The sequence below is a fragment of the Aquarana catesbeiana genome, linkage group LG10 (assembly GCF_042186555.1).
Source record: "Aquarana catesbeiana isolate 2022-GZ linkage group LG10, ASM4218655v1, whole genome shotgun sequence".
NCBI lineage: Eukaryota > Metazoa > Chordata > Amphibia > Anura > Ranidae > Aquarana > Aquarana catesbeiana.
In genome coordinates, this window is record NC_133333.1 from 54,972,058 (window position 1) to 54,993,778 (window position 21,721).

The window sequence follows — 21,721 nt, forward strand, 5'->3', positions numbered from 1 at the left end:
AACCAAATGTTTTTAGCCCCAACCGCAGGTATAAACCAAGGCCTTACGGTGGAGGAAAGAGGAACTAATGAGTGAAAGAATGAATCTTTCATTATTTCCAGATCAGCGGCTGCAGCAGATTCAGGGGGTGGGGGGTGGGCTGTGATTGCAGGATCATTTTTTAATTCTTTTAGCCCCTCCTCTTCTGTAAATATGATCTCCATCCTTTTTCTATGTGACCTGTTTATTAACCCCTCACCTCCCTTGTTCCATACATCTGTACATAACTCTTTCAGCTCCATTCTTCTAGTATATATGACCTGTACATTGGCCCCTTCACCTCCGCCTGCCTCTGCCTATGTTTTAGCACGTTTCTTCATTTACAAAAAACTGTGGCAAAAAAAAATTAGATCACCTTGGGGTATATACTTTCCAATGAGGAATCATTGGGGGGCTGTCCTGGCATTTTTTATTTGATATGTTTTATAAAAAGGAATGGAAAGCAGTATTTTCCCCAAATGTTTCATCTTTTTTACTTTATATAGTAAGAAAAATAAAAGCCCAGTGTTAGTAGTACCACCAAAAAAAAAGCTCTATCAGTCTCAAAAGTTATATATAATTATTTGGGTGCAGTGTTGTGTGACAGAGTAATTGTTAGTTAATTGATCACAGTGCTGAAGACTGAAAAATGGCTTGGCAATGAAGGGGTATATACAGAATGGTACTCAAGTGGTTAAGAAAAAAAACGTTATGTCGGTCATTATAATGTAATAGTGAGGGTGGGCACAGGCACAACATGGCCACACACCTCCTTCCCTGGCTGTCATTGCTGATTTTTGCCTGAAAATGCAAGTTGCTTGGCTACTATATTGGTCCAGTGGCATCAATATTTATCAGTTGTTGAATCAGACTAAAGCTGGGTATACACGTACTGAAATTTATCCAGTTCGGCACTCCCTGTTTAACTTCTAGGTTCTGTCGAACAGTCCTGCTGGAAACCAGCATTTGATCAGCTCATGCAACCAATGGCTGCAGTGCTAATCAGTGTTTTCTGACAGGTGGGGAGCCCCCTCTGTCAGAATTGATTAGCAAAACAGGGGAGATCCCTGCATCCACATTGCTTGAGTTTTTTGTTCTGCCCACTGGTTGAACGAAAAAAGACTCTACGTGTATACTCATCTTAAGTAGGTATAAAAGGATATCTAATTTCTGACATACAGTGTATATCAAGCTTAAAACCTTTTTTTTTCTCAATTAGTGTCCTGTTGACAATGGTTTTACCCAGGGCTTTTTTTCAGCAGGAACTAGGGGGAACTCAGTTCCACCACCTCTGGCTCAGGTCTTCTGCTCCCTGCTCACCACTATCACTTGGTAACATTGAAGTCCAGCTTCTGGGTTTACAAATGATAGCTTATCTCCCAGTAGCTCCCACAGGTCAGATCTCCTGCGCAGATCTCACTGAGTGTCGGACAGGGACAAGGGAGATACAGAACAGGTGCCCAGGGTTCAGTGCAGTCATGGGTAGGAGAGTGTGTGTGGTAGGCTGCACTCTCTGTGGTCTCCATTTTTTCCCTGGTGATCAGTTGTTGATGCTCCTACTGCATGATCTCCCTTGCAAGTGACTGTAGTATAGTATAGTGTGCTGGGAGGTACTACAGCCGGATAGGTGCTTTAGCTTAAAATTGCAACAAAGGTAAGACATATGACAGATGGTGGAGCTTTTAAGGAGGGGGGAGAAGATGAGGGCAGTGGAGAGAGGGGTTGTATGCAGAGGGAAGAGCTACTATTTGATGCCATTTGGCAGGTATGTCTGTGTGGCGGGCATCTTTGAGTTCCTGCACCTTTTCTCTGGGAAAAAAAGCCCTAGTTTTTACCAGACATGAAGTTAGGGAAAATCTGCAATAGGAACACAGACAGAAATAAAAATCTGACAGTTCTAGCCCAACTCTACTGAGGAAAATCGTTTTATTTTTGTTTTGTTTCTGTGTTGCTGTTGGAGAGTTACCCTCACTTCCTGTCTTGTAAAATGTTGTCAGCAAGTCGAGGAGCGATGGAAATTTTCTATAACATAGTGCCCCGGAAAGCAGGTAAAACCCAAATGGAAGTTCTTCTAACCCTACCTCACTCTTTTGAAAAAGTTTTGGCTTGACATACAATTTGACTTGTATTGAAACCATACACAGCCAGCTAGTATTTTCAAAAAAAGGTCTGCATTGGCAGTCTGAATAATTCTCTCAGCGTAGGATTGCTTTTATTAGCCATCTGGGTTGACTCCAGACTGTTAAATCATAGATTTCGAGGCACAGTAATCACAGTAATGGAAGGCGCTACATCCGCTTTGCTATATTGATCTCTGTCATCTTATCTAGTCTTGTTTCAACTAGTCCCTTAAGAATCATATTCAGTGTGTTTCCATTTTTCTTTTTAGTGAATACACGCTGTTTTAAAGGGTAACCCCACATAGCGATGAAAAGTTTACCTCTAAGCAAAACCTTTCTTTTTAGTTTTGGAAAGAATGGGAAAGTGTTAAAACCTCTATCAAATTTTTATTGCTATCTGTGTTCCCATTAGGGAAATTGCTCCTCTATTTATGTAGCGCAATGCGAAAGGAGCCACTTAGCATTTTGGGGTTTTCTGTTCTGCTCCTTGACTCCAAGAACAAGTCCTAGTCCCTTTGGCACACCTGGTTGAATGAAAACAACTGGAAGGACATAGAAGAACACAGTTATAGATACCTTTAACCTGACTGTGGGTTTATACCAGAAAACAGACACAAGACTGTTTAGTAGTAGATCAACTCAATATATTGATACGAGTTAGAATAAATGGAGGGTTAAACATATATGAGCACACAGCAGATATATTCAAACATAGTCTGCTAGACAGAGTCATAGCTATGCCAAAGTAACTTAGGATCATGTTCTATAGCTCTAAATAGGAATCAACTCTTAAATCAGAAAATTCAGCAATAGACAGTGCATAAAACATGTTAACTGCAATGTGAATAATAATACTACAACTGCGTTAGAGTGCACTCTAATGGAATGGCTAGGGTGTAGTATAGTGTCCACGGAGAGATACAGCCTAACTAAGAAGTGGCAAGGGTCTCTGGGTAACAACTGTAAGGGCAATGTTTACTCCAGACTCTTCAGCAGGCTAGCATTGGGGCCCAAAAACACTGTTGACAAGCTTGAGGACAGTCAATAAGGCCTGCAGGCAGCAATAGAGCTATAAAGTAGTTGTGTAGTTGGTTCCTAAGGGCTCTGTCTCTAATGGTAGCAACAAGGCATGCCCACGAGGCCCTCTCACCAAACCCAGCGACACAGTAGCAGTGATATCTTTGGTTAGGTGTCCACTCACTCTGGGTTGCCTGAAGCGACTCCAGTCTGTAGCACAGAAAAGCCTGTATGCTCACAGTGGCTCTGTCCCTCCACACTCAGATTACAGCCCTGTACTCTATGGTTTCCCCACACAACAATGGGTTCCTGCAGCTCAGTCTCTCCCTCTCTCTCTTACATAGTCCAAAAACAACTTGTCCCACAAAGAGACAATGCCATCTTGTGGTCTGTGGTGAAACTAGCCCAATGGAGTTTGCCCTCAGATCTAGAATTCTCATACAAAAATAGAATCAGATAGCTCCTGTTCCAGAGAGCTCAAATCTGAGAGCAGGGTGTATAAGGTTTACCCTGAGGAAAACACTTTGTCCTGCACTGTGCAGAACCACACACACCTTGAACAATGAGTTGGTCCCAGCAATAATGTCTGAAAGCTTGTTCACACAATGCCTGCCAAGTAGCACCCCTCCACAGATCACAGCACATGCAAAGCATGAGCAGAGCACATAGATAAAAATTGGTCTTCTCACGCCCCGCCTACACCATAGATATGCAGTAACACACAAAAAAAAAATGCAACCCAAAAAACACAGCACAAACAGGCCTCTGAAGGCTCTGGACCCAAATCACTGGAACATGCAGAGGTTATTGTCATTGTGTTCGATGGAGCCTGCACTGTTCCCTCAACAAAGGATCTCACAATGAGAATATTATGGGAAGGCAATAAGGCTAGTACTGGTTTCAGCATCCTGACGAATACCAAAGGTTCCATGCAAGGTCAAGGGGCAGGCCTTCAAACTGGTAAAACTGGTAGTGCATGGGCTGTAAACCAAGGCATGGTACTTGCCGATATGCTGCAAGATAGAGACATCACCACCAGTGCGCACCATGCGCAAAGAGCAAGGTTCAGAAAGACATGGATGAGCGAGTTTGGGGTGGAGGAACTTGACTGGCCTGCATGGAGTCCTGACCTTAATACCTTTGGGATGAATTAGAGCAAAGACTGCTAGCCAGGCCTTCTCGTCCACATCAGTGCCTAACCTCACAAATGGGCTTTTGGAAGAATGGTCAAACATTCCCATAGACACTCCTAAACCTTGTGGACAGCTTTCCCAGAAGAGTTTACGTCACCGGGTGGCCCTGCCCTCAGATATATAACAGCTGTCACCCAGAAGAAGCGTCATTCAGCAGGAGCCTCCCATGGAGGAGGAACTGTTGCAGCTTTTTTTTTTTTTCTTTTTCGGTCCGTCAGGCAGCGTGAATTTACATTGCTGGACATTTTTAATTTTTTAATAAAGGACTTGTCCCAAGATGTCTCTTGTCTTTTTTACCATTTTTGACACTTTTTTTGCAAAATGGTAGGGGTACAATGTACCCCGTTACAAATTCAAATAGGGGGGGCCAGGGTCTGGGGGTCCCCTTGTTAAAGGGGGCTTCCAGATTCTGATAAGCCCCCCGCCTGCATACCCCCACAACCACCGGGCAAGGGTTGTGGGGATGAGGCCCTTGTCCCCATCAACATGGGGACATGGTGCTTTGAGGTCAGACCCCAAAGCACCCTCCCCATGTTGAGGGCATGTGGCCTGGTACGGTTCAGGAGGGTGGGGGGGCGCTCTTTCGTCCCCCCCTTTTTTCCTGCGACCTGCTAGGTTGTGTGCTCGGATAAGGGTCTAGTATGGACCCCTACGCCATTTTTTAAAAATTTTGCCATAGGGTTCCCCTTAATTTCCATACTCAGGTCTTGTGTGGATTTTGGGGGGACCCCCACACAAAATTTTTTTTTTCATTTTGGTTTGGGGTTCCCCTTAATATTCATACTAGACCCAAAGGGCCTGGTAATGGACTGGGGGGGGGGCATGCCCTTCTTTTCAATTAGTTTTACCTATATTGCCAAGACCCGACAATTCATTACAGCCGCGATCAGTTTTACATGACAATTTTTCCTTTAGAAATGTCATTTTCCTGTGGTACTGTTCTAAACATGGGAAAAATGTGCCACTTTACAGGCATACTATAGACACCCCCCCAGGCATGATATTTAAAGGAATATTTTATTTTTATTGTTTCACTTTAAGCATTAAAAAAAATAACTGCTCCCGAAAAAACAGTTGTTTAACCACTTGAGCCCCGGACCATTATGCTGCCCAAGGACCAGAGGTCTTTTTCCAATTTGGCACTGCGTCGCTTTAACTGCTAATTGCGCGGTCATGCAATGCTGTACCCAAACGAAATTTGCGTCCTTTTCTTCCCATAAATAGAGCTTTCTTTTGATGGTATTTGATCACCTCTGCAGTTTTTATTTTTTGCGCTATAAACGGAAAAAGACCGAAAATTTTGAAAAAAAATGATATTTTCTACTTTTTGTTATAAAAAAAATCCAATAAACTAAATTTTAGTCATACATTTAGGCCAAAATGTATTCGGCCACATGTCTTTGGTAAAAAAAATGTCAATAAGCATATATTTATTGGTTTGCGCAAAAGTTATAGCATCTACAAACTAGGGTACATTTTCTGTAATTTACACAGCTTTTAGTTTATGACTGCCTATGTCATTTCTTGAGGTGCTAAGATGGCAGGACAGTACAAAACCCCCCCAAATGACCCCATTTTGGAAAGTAGACACCCCAAGGAAATTGCTGAGAGGCGTGTTGAACCCATTGAATATTTATTTTTTTTGTCCCAAGTGATTGAATAATGACAAAAAAAAAAAAAATATTTACAAAAAGTTGTCACTAAATGATATATTGCTCACACAGGCCATGGGCCTATGTGGAATTGCACCCCAAAATACATTCAGCTGCTTCTCCTGAGTATGGGGATACCACATGTGTGGGACTTTTTGGGAGCCTAGCCGCGTACGGGGCCCCGAAAACCAATCACTGCCTTCAGGATTTCTAAGGGTGAAAATTTTTGATTTCACTCTTCACTGCCTATCACAGTTTCGGAGGCCATGGAATGCCCAGGTGGCACAAAACCCCCCCAAATGACCCCTTTTTTTTTTTGCACAAAGTTGTCACTAAATGATATATTGCTCACACAGGGCATGGGCATATGTGGAATTGCACCCCAAAATACATTTAGCTGCTTCTCCTGAGTATGGGGATACCACATGTGTGGGACTTTTTGGGAGCCTAGCCGCGTACGGGGCTCCGAAAACCAAGCACCGCCTTCAGGATTTCTAAGGGTGAAAATTTTTGATTTCACTCTTCACTGCCTATCACAGTTTCGGAGGCCATGGAATGCCCAGGTGGCACAAAACCCCCCCAAATGACCCCATTTTGGAAAGTAGACACCCCAAGCTATTTGCTGAGAGGCATGGTGAGTATTTTGCAGCTCTCATTTGTTTTTGAAAATGAAGAAAGACAAGAAAAAAACTTTTTTTTTTTTCTTTTTTCAATTTTCAAAACTTTGTGACAAAAAGTGAGGTCTGCAAAATACTCACTATACCTCTCAGCAAATAGCTTTGGGTGTCTACTTTCCAAAATGGGGTCATTTGGGGGGGTTTTGTGCCACCTGGGCTTTCCATGGCCTCCGAAACTGTGATAGGCAGTGAAGAGTGAAATCAAAAATTCACGCCCTTAGAAAGCCTGAAGGCGGTGCTTGGTTTTCGGGGTCCCGTACGCGGCTAGGCTCCCAAAAAGTCTCACACATGTGGTATCCCCGTACTCAGGAGAAGCAGCAGAATTTATTTTGGGGTGTAATTTCACATATTCCCATGGCATGTTTGAGCAATATATCATTTAGTGACAACTTTGTGCAAAAAAAAAAAAAAAAAAAAAATTTGTCTCTTTCCCGCAACTTGTGTCGCAATATAAAATATTCCATGGACTCGACATGCCTCTCAGCAAATAGCTTGGGGTGTCTACTTTCCAAAATGGGGTCATTTGGGGGGGTTTTGAACTGTCCTGGCATTTTATGCACAACATTTAGAAGCTTATGTCACACATCACCAACTCTTCTAACCACTTGAAGACAAAGCCCTTTCTGACACTCATTGTTTACATGAAAAAGTTATTTTTTTTTTGCAAAAAAATTACTTTGAACCCCCAAACATTATATATTTTTTTAAAGCAAATGCCCTACAGATTAAAATGGTGGGTGTTTCATTTTTTTTTTTCACACAGTATTTGCGCAGCGATTTTTCAAACGCATTTTTTGGGGAAAAAACACACTTTTTTAAATTTGAATGCACTAAAACACACTATATTGCCCAAATGTTTGATGAAATAAAAAAGATGATCTTAGGCCGAGTACATGGATACCAAACATGACATGCTTTAAAATTGCGCACAAACGTGCAGTGGCAACAAAATAAATGCATTTTTAAAAGCCTTTAAAAGCCTTTACAGGTTACCACTTTAGATTTACAGAGGAGGTCTACTGTAAAAATTACTGCCCTCGATCTGACCTTCGCGGCGATACCTCACATGCATGGTGCAATTGCTGTTTACGTTTGACGACAGACCGCCGTTTGCGTTCGCCTTAGCGCGAGAGCAGGGGGCGACAGGGGTGCTTTTTTTTTTCTTTATTATTTTTTTGCTTTTTTATCTTATTTTTAAACTGTTCCTTTCATTTTTTTTTTTTTTTTAATCATTTTTATTGTTATCTCGGGGAATGTAAATATCCCCTATGATAGCAATAGGTAGTGACAGGTACTCTTTTTTGAAAAAATTGGGGTCTATCTCTCCTCTGTCCTCAAAGCATCTGATGACACCAAGATCGGTGTGATAAAATGCTTCCCCAATTTCCCAATGGCGCTATTTACATCCGGCGAAATCTAAGTCATAAAATGCTCGTAGCTTCCGGTTTCTTAGGCCATAGAGATGTTTGGAGCCACTCTGGTCTCTGATCAGCTCTATGGTCAGCTGGCTGAATCCCCGGCTGCATTCTCAGGTTCCCTGTTGAGACAGGAGAGCCAGAGAAAAACACGGAAGACGGTGGGGGGGGGGCATTCCCTCCCACGGCTTGTAAAAGCAGTCTAGAGGCTAATTAGCCACTAGGATTGCTTTTACATGAAAGCCGACCGCTGGCTGAAAAGAATGATACCAAGATGATACCTAAACCTGCAGGCATCATTCTGGTATAACCATTCAAAGTCGTGAATGGCGTACCTGAAGACAAAAAAATGGTTAACAATAAAGCACAGTAAACGGTAAAGTATAAAAAATTGCATACCTGAAAAGCAAACATGATAAAACATAATAACAATAAAACATTGCAGAATAGAATACAGTAAAAAAGAGCAGAACAAGAGAGAGAGAATAGAGAGAGAGAGAACAATAAAACGACAACTATTTTTTTTTATTTTATATATTTTTTTTTTTTTTTTTACACTTTTTTAGTAACTAACTTTTATAACGGTAACCGGTTCCAGGTTCGGGTCTCTCAAAATGCGATGGCATCTTGGGAGACCCTGTGAAAGTGTGTCCTAGTCTGTGCAGTGCTGTACCCTACGCTAATACTCAACTAGTGAATGGTAGCGTTCAAAACATTCACCAATGCAAAGACCAGGATTGTCAGGACAGGAGGGACAATAATAGAGGGTGTCACGCCTATATTCGCGCTTGCTGCAGACACGACATCTTTTTTGGGGGTTCGTTGGGTAGGGGTACTCGGGAGGACATAAAGAAAATGCTTCTCATGCAGCCGACTGCATTTGGTTGGGGATGTGAATGGGGGAAGTACGGGCGCTGCAGAAGCGGTGGGTTCCCAATTAGGATTGGCGAATGCAGCAGGAAGGGCACTATGGGCACGACAGGCCTGTGTTTGTCTTCTTGGTGGCAGCGGGACACTACTTGTGCTTGCCACCTCACCAGCTTGAACTGCACTTATGGGACTCGCCACGTCACCAAGTGTTACTGCAGTGCTGGTTTGACTACGACCGGGGTGTACTAGGCCGCTGGCGCTTGCCAGTTCAATAAAAAGCTACCAAAAAAACTGTTAGCGATCGCAGGGATCAGGCCTGACTCTGCGAATGCTGCAGTTATGCGTTAAGTGTTTTGTAAGTGACAGTGATCGATCGATACTGCACTTGGGTGGGCTGGGCCGGGCGGAGGGGCAAAATGCAGGTGCTAGCAGGTATCTGGGCTGATCCCGCTAACACTGCGTTTTTGGGAACCCTAAACTGCTGGGGACGCCAGTATAGATCTGATCGGATCAGATATTGATCCGTTAAGATACTATACCACTAAGGGAGGTGTACGGTGCGTGCGTGGGTGTTAGCGGTACTGGCGCTAATCTGACGCTGCTTGGGGCTGGTGCTTGCCAGTTCACCAAAATACTACCAAAAAAACTGTTAGCGATCGCAGGGATCAGGCCTGACTCTGCGAACGCTGCAGTTATGCGTTTAGTGTTTTGTAAGTGTCAGTGATCGATCGATACTGCACTTGGGTGGGCTGGGCTGGGCCGGGCGGAGGGGCAAAACGCAGGTGCTAGCAGGTATCTGGGCTGATCCCGCTAACGCTGCGTTTTTGGGAACCCTAAACTGCTGGGGACGCTAGTATAGATCTGATCGGATCAGATATTGATCCGATCAGATACTATACCACTAAGGGAGGTGTACGGTGCGTGCGTGGGTGTTAGCGGTACTGGCGCTAATCTGACGCTGCCTGGGGCTGGTGCTTGCCAGTTCACCAAAATGCTACCAAAAAAAGTGTTAGCGATTGCAGGGATCAGGCCTGACTCTGCGAAAGCTGCAGTTATGCGTTTAGTGTTTTGTAAGTGACAGTGATCGATCGATACTGCACTTGGGTGGGCCGGGCGGAGGGGCAAAATGCAGGTGCTAGCAGGTATCTGGGCTGATCCCGCTAACACTGTGTTTTTGGGAACCCTAAACTGCTGGGGACGCTAGTATAGATCTGATCGGATCAGATATTGATCCGATCAGATACTATACCACTAAGGGAGGCGTATGCTGCGTGCGTGGGTGTTAGCGGTACTGGCGCTAATCTGACGCTGCCTGGGGCGACGCATATCACCGCCGGGCGATCAGAGGGCTAAACCTTTATTCGGTAATAAACGGCGGGTGCCCTGACACTATAAAAAATAAACAAACTAACCAGCGTCACCCGTAACAGTTATACGGTGATCAGTGGTGAAAGGGTTAACTAGGGGGCAATCAGGGGGTTAAAACATTTATTAGGTAGTATATGGGGGTCACTGACGCTATAAAACGCTGACGGCGAACCTAAATATTTACCTCACTAACTAGCATTACCAGCGACACTAATACAGCGATCAGAGAAATGATCGCTTAGCGACACTGGTGACAGGGGGTGATCAAGGGGTTAAAACTTTATTAGGGGGGGTTAGGGGGGTATCCTAGACCTAAAGGGGGGTAATACTAACTGTCCCAACACTGTAACTGTCACAAACTGACACCAATGCAGTAATCAGAAAAAAAAAAAAAAAAACTGCTGGTGTCAGTTTGTGCCAGGGGGGGGGGTGATTGGGGGGCGATCGGGGGGGGGGGGATTGGGGTGTTTAGTGTGCCTGGCATGTTCTACTGTGTGTGTGTAGTGTTGTGCACTCACATACCTGTCTTCTCTCCTCGGGCCGGAACGGAAATTACCGAGCCGAGGAGAGATGACATCATTTCCTTTGCTGCTGTTTAGCATAGAGCAGCAAAGGAATGTTCTCATTGGCCGGCGGCGATCGCGAGGGGGGGGCCACGAACGGATGGCCTCCCCCTCACCTCCGATCGCCGGGGCACAAAAGACGACCGCCTCGGACCCCCCACCCGCGGAAGGCAAATCACGTATATGTACGTGATTTTGCCTGTCCGTGCCACCTTGCCGACGTAAATCGGCGTGAGGCGGTCGTCAAGTGGTTAAAAAAAAAAAAAATTGCATTGATACATGTCCCCTGGGGCAGGACCCAGGTCCCCAAACACTTTTTATGACAATAACTTGCATATAAGCCTTTAAAATTAGCACTTTTGATTTTTCATGTTAGTGTCCCATAGACTTTAACGGTGTTCCGGCGGCTTTCGAATTTTCCCCGAACACTGCATATTGTTCAGTGTTCGCCGAACATCTGAACAACCAAAGTTCGGCTCGAACTTATGCTCGGGCCGAACTGTTCGCCCATCCCTACTAAAGATTGGAATGCCATTAAAGTTCATGTATAAATGCAGGCATTCCCAATACTTTTGGTAATATAGTGTATATTGCTATACATAAACTTGCATCTTAACTCAGAGCCCTAGAGCTACAAAACAGGCTAATGCCTCTCCTGGGCTTTTGAACAAAGAACTGTTCTGTTAGAAGAAAAGGGGCAAAACCACCTTGACCAAAAGACCCTGAGCGGACTGTGAAGAAATGAAAAAAGACATCACTTAGCAATTAGAGAGACAGAAGAATTGCATTCTGTACTCAAGGCTTCCTTTGGAAATGAAGGCTGCTCTCACACTAATGCCCCGTACACACGATCGGACATTCCGACAAAAAAATCCAAAAAAAATTTCCGACGGATGTTGGCTTAAACTTGTCTTGCATACACACGGTCACACAAATCTTGTCCGAAATTCTGCATGTCAAGAACGCGGTGACGCACAACACGTACGCCAAGAGAAATGAAGTTCAATAGCCAGTGCGGCTCTTCTGCTTGATTCCGAGCATGCGTGGAACTTTGTGTGTCGCAATTGTGAGATCCAGATCTCAAACTTTGTGTGACGGAAATTCCGATGGAAAATGTCCTATGGAGCCTACACGCGGTCGGAATTTCCGACAACAAGCTCCCATCGAACACGGGGCATTAGTAACATTACTGATGCTTTTGTCCTGGGCTGTATTCTGAAGGCCATGTAATCTATTTTCCCTGTTGGAGGAAATAATGTATCAGGTTTCTTACCTAGACCCCCTCTGGCACTTGTTCTCCATACACATAGTTGCCAACATTGTAAAAAAAATTTTAGGGACACTTTTTTGGCTGTAGGCGGAGTCTTGTTATAATCAGGGGGTGGGGCATGCGTTTGTAGGCGTGGCATAAGGGGGAAAGTAAAAATGTGGCGCGCAAAGCAAAAATGGGCGTGGTTTACATGAAGTAGTGGGCATGTCTTAAATGGGCATGGCTCAAAGGGGGTGTGGTTAGAGTCTGAGATGAATGAGGGATGGAGAGGGAAAGGGGGGGAGAGGGATGGAGTGACAGCAGCCCCAGATCCTACACATCAATGGAAATATGTGTTTTCTAGAAAGTTTAACAATCAGCAGATAAAGATACTCCAAACACCTGGTGTTAGCACTTCAATCATCCCAGCACCATGGTTGTTATGGTGTCAGGATGATTGAAGTGCATTATTTCTATTATTACATTGTAATATAAAATGAAATCATTCAACTCACCATAATGCTGAATCAGTGGGATCCCTGGGCGTGTCACCTGCCACGTCGCCTGCCACCAGCTGTCCGTCCTTGCATCAGGTGTCCCAGCAGAGTCCGTCCTTGCATCAGGTGCCCCCAGCAGAGTCTGTCCTTGCATCAGGTGCTCCCAGCAGAGTCCGTCCTTGCATTAGGTGCCCCCAGCAGAGCCCCCTTACATCAGATGTCCACAGCGGAGCCCCCCTTACATCAGATGTCCCCAACGGAGCCCCCCCTTACATCAGATGTCCCCAGCAGAGCCCCCCTTACATCAGGTATCCCCAGCGGAGCCCCATTATATCGGATGTCCCCAGCGGAGCCCCCCTCACATCAGGAGTCCCCAGCGGAGCCCCCCCACACATCAGGAGTCCCCAGCGGAGCCCCCCCTCACATCAGGAGTCCCCAGCAGAGCCCCCCTCACACCAGGAGTCCCCAGCGGAGCCCCCCTCACACCAGGAGTCCCCAGCGGAGCCCCCCTCACATCAGGAGTCCCCAGCGGAGCCCCCCTTTACATCAGGAGTCCCCAGCGGAGCCCTCTCACATCAGGAGTCCCCAGTGGAGCCTCCCTCACACGAGTCCCCAGCGGAGACCCCCCTTACATCAGGAGTCCCCAGCGGAGCCCCCCTTACACCAGGAGTCCCCAGCGGAGCCCCCCCTCACATCAGGAGTCCCCAGCGGAGCCCACTCACATCAGGAGTCCCCAGCGGAGCCCACTCACATCAGGAGTCCCCAGCGGAGCCCCCCTCACACCAGGAGTCTCCAGCAGAGCCCCCCTCACATCAGGAGTCCCCAGCGGAGCCCCCCTCACATCAGGAGTCCCCAGCGGAGCCCCCTCACACCAGGAGTCCCCAGCGGAGCCCCCCCCACATCAGGAGTCCCCAGCGGAGCCCCCTCACATCAAGAGTCCCCAGCGGAGCCCACCCTCAGATCAGGAGTCCCCAGCGGAGCCCCACCTCACACCAGGAGTCCCCAGCGGAGCCCACCTCACATCAGGATTCCCCAACGGAGCCCCACTCACACCAGGAGTCCCCAGCGGAGCCCACCTCACATCAGGAGTCCCCAGTGAAGCCCCCCCACACCAGGAGTACCCAGCGGAGCCCCCCCTCACATCAGGAGTCCCCAGCAGAGCCCCCCTCACATCAGGAGTCCCCAGCGGAGCCCCCCTCACATCAGGAGTCCCCAGCAGACCCCCCCTCACACCAGGAGTCCCCAGCGAAGCCCCCCTCACATCAGGATTCCCCAGTGGAGCCTTCCTCACATCTGAGTCCCCATCAGCAGTGTCCTCTTTACATCTGTGTCCCCATCAGTCCTCCTTAAATCTGGTGCCCCCCTGTGACATCCAGACTATACGGCCCCCCCGTGACATCCAGACTATACGGCCCCCCCGTGACATCCAGACTATATGCCCCCGGTGACATCCAGACTATACAGCCCCCCCCAATGACATCCAGACTATACGGGCCCCCCTGTGCCATCCAGACTATATGGCCCCCCATGACATCCAGACTGGCCCCCCTGTGCCATCCAGACTATACAGCCCTGAGATGAATGAGGGATGGAGAGGGAAAGGGGGGGAGAGGGATGGAGTGACAGCAGCCCCAGATCCTACACATCAATGGAAATATGTGTATTCTAGAAAGTTTAACAATCAGCAGATAAAGATACTCCAAACACCTGGTGTTAGCACTTCAATCATCCCAGCACCATGGTTGTTATGGTGTCAGGATGATTGAAGTGCATTATTTCTATTATTACATTGTAATATAAAATGAAATCATTCAACTCACCATAATGCTGAATCAGTGGGATCCCTGGGCGTGTCACCTGCCACGTCGCCTGCCACCAGCTTTCCGTCCTTGCATCAGGTGTCCCAGCAGAGTCCGTCCTTGCATCAGGTGCCCCCAGCAGAGTCTGTCCTTGCATCAGGTGCTCCCAGCAGAGTCCGTCCTTGCATTAGGTGCCCCCAGCAGAGCCCCCTTACATCAGATGCCCACAGCGGAGCCCCCCTTACATCAGATGTCCCCAACGGAGCCCCCCCTTACATCAGATGTCCCCAGCAGAGCCCCCCTTACATCAGGTATCCCCAGCGGAGCCCCATTATATCGGATGTCCCCAGCGGAGCCCCCCTCACATCAGGAGTCCCCAGCGGAGCCCCCCCACACATCAGGAGTCCCCAGCGGAGCCCCCCCTCACATCAGGAGTCCCCAGCAGAGCCCCCCTCACACCAGGAGTCCCCAGCAGAGCCCCCCTCACACCAGGAGTCCCCAGCGGAGCCCCCCTCACATCAGGAGTCCCCAGCGGAGCCCCCCTTTACATCAGGAGTCCCCAGCGGAGCCCTCTCACATCAGGAGTCCCCAGTGGAGCCTCCCTCACACGAGTCCCCAGCGGAGACCCCCCTTACATCAGGAGTCCCCAGCGGAGCCCCCCTTACACCAGGAGTCCCCAGCGGAGCCCCCCCTCACATCAGGAGTCCCCAGCGGAGCCCACTCACATCAGGAGTCCCCAGCGGAGCCCACTCACATCAGGAGTCCCCAGCGGAGCCCCCCTCACACCAGGAGTCTCCAGCAGAGCCCCCCTCACATCAGGAGTCCCCAGCGGAGCCCCCCTCACATCAGGAGTCCCCAGCGGAGCCCCCTCACACCAGGAGTCCCCAGCGGAGCCCCCCCCCACATCAGGAGTCCCCAGCGGAGCCCCCTCACATCAAGAGTCCCCAGCGGAGCCCACCCTCAGATCAGGAGTCCCCAGCGGAGCCCACCCTCAGATCAGGAGTCCCCAGCGGAGCCCCACCTCACACCAGGAGTCCCCAGCGGAGCCCACCTCACATCAGGATTCCCCAACGGAGCCCCACTCACACCAGGAGTCCCCAGCGGAGCCCACCTCACATCAGGAGTCCCCAGTGAAGCCCCCCCACACCAGGAGTACCCAGCGGAGCCCCCCCTCACATCAGGAGTCCCCAGCGGAGCCCCCCTCACACCAGGAGTCCCAGCGTAGCCCCCCTCACATCAGGAGTCCGCAGCGGAGCCCCCCTCACATTAGGAGTCCCCAGCGGAGCCCCCCTCACATCAGGAGTCCCCAGCAGAGCCCCCCTTACATCAGGAGTCCCCATCAGAGCCTCCTCACATCAGGAGTCCCCAGCAGAGCCCCCCTCACATCAGGAGTCCCCAGCGGAGCCCCCCTCACATCAGGAGTCCCCAGCAGACCCCCCCTCACACCAGGAGTCCCCAGCGAAGCCCCCCTCACATCAGGATTCCCCAGTGGAGCCTTCCTCACATCTGAGTCCCCATCAGCAGTGTCCTCTTTACATCTGTGTCCCCATCAGTCCTCCTTAAATCTGGTGCCCCCCTGTGACATCCAGACTATACGGCCCCCCCGTGACATCCAGACTATATGCCCCCGGTGACATCCAGACTACACAGCCCCCCCATGACATCCAGACTATACGGGCCCCCCTGTGCCATCCAGACTATATGGCCCCCCATGACATCCAGACTGGCCCCCCTGTGCCATCCAGACTATACAGCCCCCCCCCTGTGACATTCAGACTATACGGCCCCCCCTGTTACATCCAGACTATACAGCCCCCCTGTGACATCCAGACTATACAGCCCCCCCCCTGTGACACCCAGACTATACGGCCCCCGTGACATCTAGACTGGCCCCCCCGTGACATCCAGACCGGCCCCCCGTGACATCCAGACCAGCCCCCTGTGACGTCCAGACTGGCCCCCCCGTGACATCCAGACCAGCCCCCCCTGTGACATCCAGACCGGCCCCCCCTGTGACATCCAGACCGGCCCCCCTGTGACATCCAGACCAGCCCCCCCTGTGACATCCAGACCGGCCCCCCCTGTGACATCCAGACCAGCCCCCCTGTGACATCCAGACCGCCGACTGGCAGCGGGGCGAGGCGGGCCAGGGGGTGGGCGGTGCTGCAGCTCAATCTCTATTGTAGCCATCTAGACAGCCTACGATCTCCTTGAAAATGGCAGCCGGTGGAGACATTGTCTTTGCCAGCCGCGGACCTCTAGTGGCCGGTGGCGAAAATCGGGGAAAAACTAATTTCTCGGGACATCTCCCAGGAAACGATTAGATTGGGAAAAGGGTCTAAATCCCAGGAATGTCGGGACAGTTGGCAAGTATGCATACATAGTAAGCTTAAAGTGTTACTGAACCCACAACAGTAAAATCAGTCTGTATATGCAGCATAGCATGCTTGTTATACTCACTGTGGAACTTAAGGGGTTAATCCTCTGCACTGTGTAAAAAGGCTGTTTTATCCTGTATGCACAGATCCTTCCCTCCCGCACTGTCTATCTGGGGAAGGCCAGCAAACACAGGCATTGTAGCTGACCTGCACATGCTCAGTTGTGTTTTTTATGCTGGAGAGAACATTTGTTGATCAGAGCTAGCAAGGTCACATGAACTTGACATCACACATGTGGGAGTGTATACAGGCTGAAGTGGAAATCTCCTTCTTCCTGAACTCTCAGCACTGGAGAAACTGTACAGTTTATCATGTACCCGTGGTATACAGATCATCCAAAAAGGTATATAGCGGCAGTATTTTAATGTAAAAAGATGATTTATAAGCTGTGGGCACTGTGGGGGGGCGGATGAACTACTATCATTAGGCATGAACTCGATGTTCGAATCTACCGTAACTTCCATTTGAACATCGGGTGTTTGCCCATTCGCCGAACAGTGAATATTATGGGGCGTTCGTGGGAAATTCGAGCTCCACGGAATGCCCCATAATGCACTGCGAGATCGCAGTGCATTGCTGTATAATGATTCGCCAAACCATGCACCTGACCTGCATGCTTTGGCCAATCACAGCACGCTCTGCTGAGAGAGCCATAATTGGCCAAAGGCAATCTTGGCTCAGGGGGACTAAGTCAACGCCCCACACTATATAAGGCTGCTTACATAGCAGCCATGTATAGTGTGTGGACAGAGATAGTTTGAGTTAGATTAGGCAGGCAGGTTAGTTAGTGGCAGTGTATTATATATATATATACAGTCTAGTATATATATATATATATATATATATATATATATATATATATATATATACACTCTGAATTTAGCGTAGACTAGATATTCAGTGTAGACTCTATATTCAAGTCAGTGCAGGCAGTGTATTTGATATATATACAGCATACCGTCTGGTATATATATATATATATATATATCTATATATATATGTATATATACTCAGCATCTCTGCATTCAGTGTAGCCTATATATTCAGAGTAGACTCTATATTTAGTCAATGCAGGCACTGTATTGAAGTGGTTAAGGGGAACCCTGCGCCAAAATTTAAAAAGAAAATGGCGTGAGATTCCCCCCCCCCCAAAATCCATAACAGGCACTTCATGTTTGGTATGGATTTCAAGGGGAACCCCACGCCAACGCTTTTTTTAAAAAAAGGGCTTGGGGGTCCCCCCAAAATCCATTCAAGGCCTTTCAGGTCCCCCCAAAGCCTATACCAGACCCTTATCCGAGCATGCAACCTGACTGTCCCAAGAACAAAAAAATAAAACAAAACAGACAAACTCCGACTGCAGCCTTTTTGCGGCGACAGCTGTTAGCCAAGGACAGGGACCACCCAATGACATAACTGGGTGACCCTGCCCCTTCTGACATCATGTGATGTCAGAGGGGGTGGGGTCACCTGTTTACGTCACCGGGGGGCCCACCCTTGGCTATATAACAGCTGTCACCATTCACATGGGGGGCGGGATCTGGGGGCTCCCTTGTTAAAGGGTGCTTCCAGATTCCGATAAGACCCCCAAAACCACTGAGCAAGGGCACCCTCCCCATGTTGTGGGCATGTGGCCTGGTACTGTTCAGGAGGGGACGCTCTCTCATCCCCCCCCCCTTTTCCTCCAGCCTGCCCGGTTGCATGCTCGGATAAGGGTCTTGTATGGATTTTGGGGGGGACCCCCACGTCATTTTCTTTTTTAAATTTGGCACGGCGTTCCCCTTAAAATCCATACCAGACTGGAAGGGTCTGGTATGGATTTTGGGGGGGACCCCCACACCATTTAAAAAAAAAATTTTGTCGTGGAGTTCCCCTTAATATCCATACCAGACCCGAAGGGCCTGGTTATGGACTGGGGAGGGGGGAACCCACGACGTTTTTTTCAATGATTTTTTATGTATATTGCCGGGATCCAACAATACATTACAGCCGCAAGCAATTTCAAATTACATTTTTTTCTTTAGAAATGTAATCTTGCTGTGGTACTGTTATAAACATGGGAAAGATGCACTACTTTACAGGCAGACTAAGGGGACCCCCCAGGCATGATATTGAACCACTTGGCGTCCACGCTATAGCCGAATGACAGCCAAAGCGCAAACCTGAATTTCTGAGAGGCCGTCATATGACGGCCTCCCCTTTGCACGCTCCCTGCGCGTGCCCTGCAGGGCTCGCGGCACATGCTGTGATCACCAAGTCATTGAGACTCGTGTGATCCAAGATCCGAGTAAGGGGCCGATCCATGTGATCAGCTGTCAGCCAATGACAGCTGATCACATGATGTAAACAAAAGCTCGGTAATCGTTTTTTTTCGCCTCATGCTGACACCGTGAGGAGAAAAAAAAGCAGATCACCGGCTTAGGTGCAAGGGACATCGGTCCCAAAGAGGAAGAGGCAATTCTGCCTCATCTGTGCCCACCAGTACCCCCTGCCAGTGCCACCTGCCAGTGCCCACCAGTGCCACCTATCAATGCCCATGAGTGCCACCTATCAATGCCCACAAGTGCCACCTATCAATGCCCACCAGTGGTGCCAATTAGTGCCACCTAGCAGTGCTGCCTATCAGTGTAATCAACCAGTGCCGATCAGTGCCTATTATTGCCACCCATCAGTGCCCATCACTGCCACCCATCACTGCCACCTATCGGTGCCCATCAGTGCCGCTTCATCAGCATACATCAATGAAGGAGAAAAATTACCTGTTTGCAAAATTTTATAACAAAATAGTGTGGGCACTGTGGGGGGGCGGATGAACTACTATCATTAGGCATGAACTCGATGTTCGAATCTACCGTAACTTCCATTTGAACATCGGGTGTTTGCCCATTCGCCGAACAGTGAATATTATGGGGCGTTCGTGGGAAATTCGAGCTCCACGGAATGCCCCATAATGCACTGCGAGATCGCAGTGCATTGCTGTATAATGATTCGCCAAACCATGCACCTGACCTGCATGCTTTGGCCAATCACAGCACGCTCTGCTGAGAGAGCCATAATTGGCCAAAGGCAATCTTGGCTCAGGGGGACTAAGTCAACGCCCCACACTATATAAGGCTGCTTACATAGCAGCCATGTATAGTGTGTGGACAGAGATAGTTTGAGTTAGATTAGGCAGGCAGGTTAGTTAGTGGCAGTGTATTATATATATATATACAGTCTAGTATATATATATATATATATATATATATATATATATATATATATACACTCTGAATTTAGCGTAGACTAGATATTCAGTGTAGACTCTATATTCAAGTCAGTGCAGGCAGTGTATTTGATATATATACAGCATACCGTCTGGTATATATATATATATATATCTATATATATATGTATATATACTCAGCATCTCTGCATTCAGTGTAGCCTATATATTCAGAGTAGACTCTATATTTAGTCAATGCAGGCACTGTATTGAAGTGGTTAAGGGGAACCCTGCGCCAAAATTTAAAAAGAAAATGGCGTGAGATTCCCCCCCCCCCAAAATCCATAACAGGCACTTCATGTTTGGTATGGATTTCAAGGGGAACCCCACGCCAACGCTTTTTTTAAAAAAAGGGCTTGGGGGTCCCCCCAAAATCCATTCAAGGCCTTTCAGGTCCCCCCAAAGCCTATACCAGACCCTTATCCGAGCATGCAACCTGACTGTCCCAAGAACAAAAAAATAAAACAAAACAGACAAACTCCGACTGCAGCCTTTTTGCGGCGACAGCTGTTAGCCAAGGACAGGGACCACCCAATGACATAACTGGGTGACCCTGCCCCTTCTGACATCATGTGATGTCAGAGGGGGTGGGGTCACCTGTTTACGTCACCGGGGGGCCCACCCTTGGCTATATAACAGCTGTCACCATTCACATGGGGGGCGGGATCTGGGGGCTCCCTTGTTAAAGGGTGCTTCCAGATTCCGATAAGACCCCCAAAACCACTGAGCAAGGGCACCCTCCCCATGTTGTGGGCATGTGGCCTGGTACTGTTCAGGAGGGGACGCTCTCTCATCCCCCCCCCCCTTTTCCTCCAGCCTGCCCGGTTGCATGCTCGGATAAGGGTCTTGTATGGATTTTGGGGGGGACCCCCACGTCATTTTCTTTTTTAAATTTGGCACGGCGTTCCCCTTAAAATCCATACCAGACTGGAAGGGTCTGGTATGGATTTTGGGGGGGACCCCCACACCATTTAAAAAAAAAATTTTGTCGTGGAGTTCCCCTTAATATCCATACCAGACCCGAAGGGCCTGGTTATGGACTGGGGAGGGGGGAACCCACGACGTTTTTTTCAATGATTTTTTATGTATATTGCCGGGATCCAACAATACATTACAGCCGCAAGCAATTTCAAATTACATTTTTTTCTTTAGAAATGTAATCTTGCTGTGGTACTGTTATAAACATGGGAAAGATGCACTACTTTACAGGCAGACTAAGGGGACCCCCCAGGCATGATATTGAACCACTTGGCGTCCACGCTATAGCCGAATGACAGCCAAAGCGCAAACCTGAATTTCTGAGAGGCCGTCATATGACGGCCTCCCCTTTGCACGCTCCCTGCGCGTGCCCTGCAGGGCTCGCGGCACATGCTGTGATCACCAAGTCATTGAGACTCGTGTGATCCAAGATCCGAGTAAGGGGCCGATCCATGTGATCAGCTGTCAGCCAATGACAGCTGATCACATGATGTAAACAAAAGCTCGGTAATCGTTTTTTTTCGCCTCATGCTGACACCGTGAGGAGAAAAAAAAGCAGATCACCGGCTTAGGTGCAAGGGACATCGGTCCCAAAGAGGAAG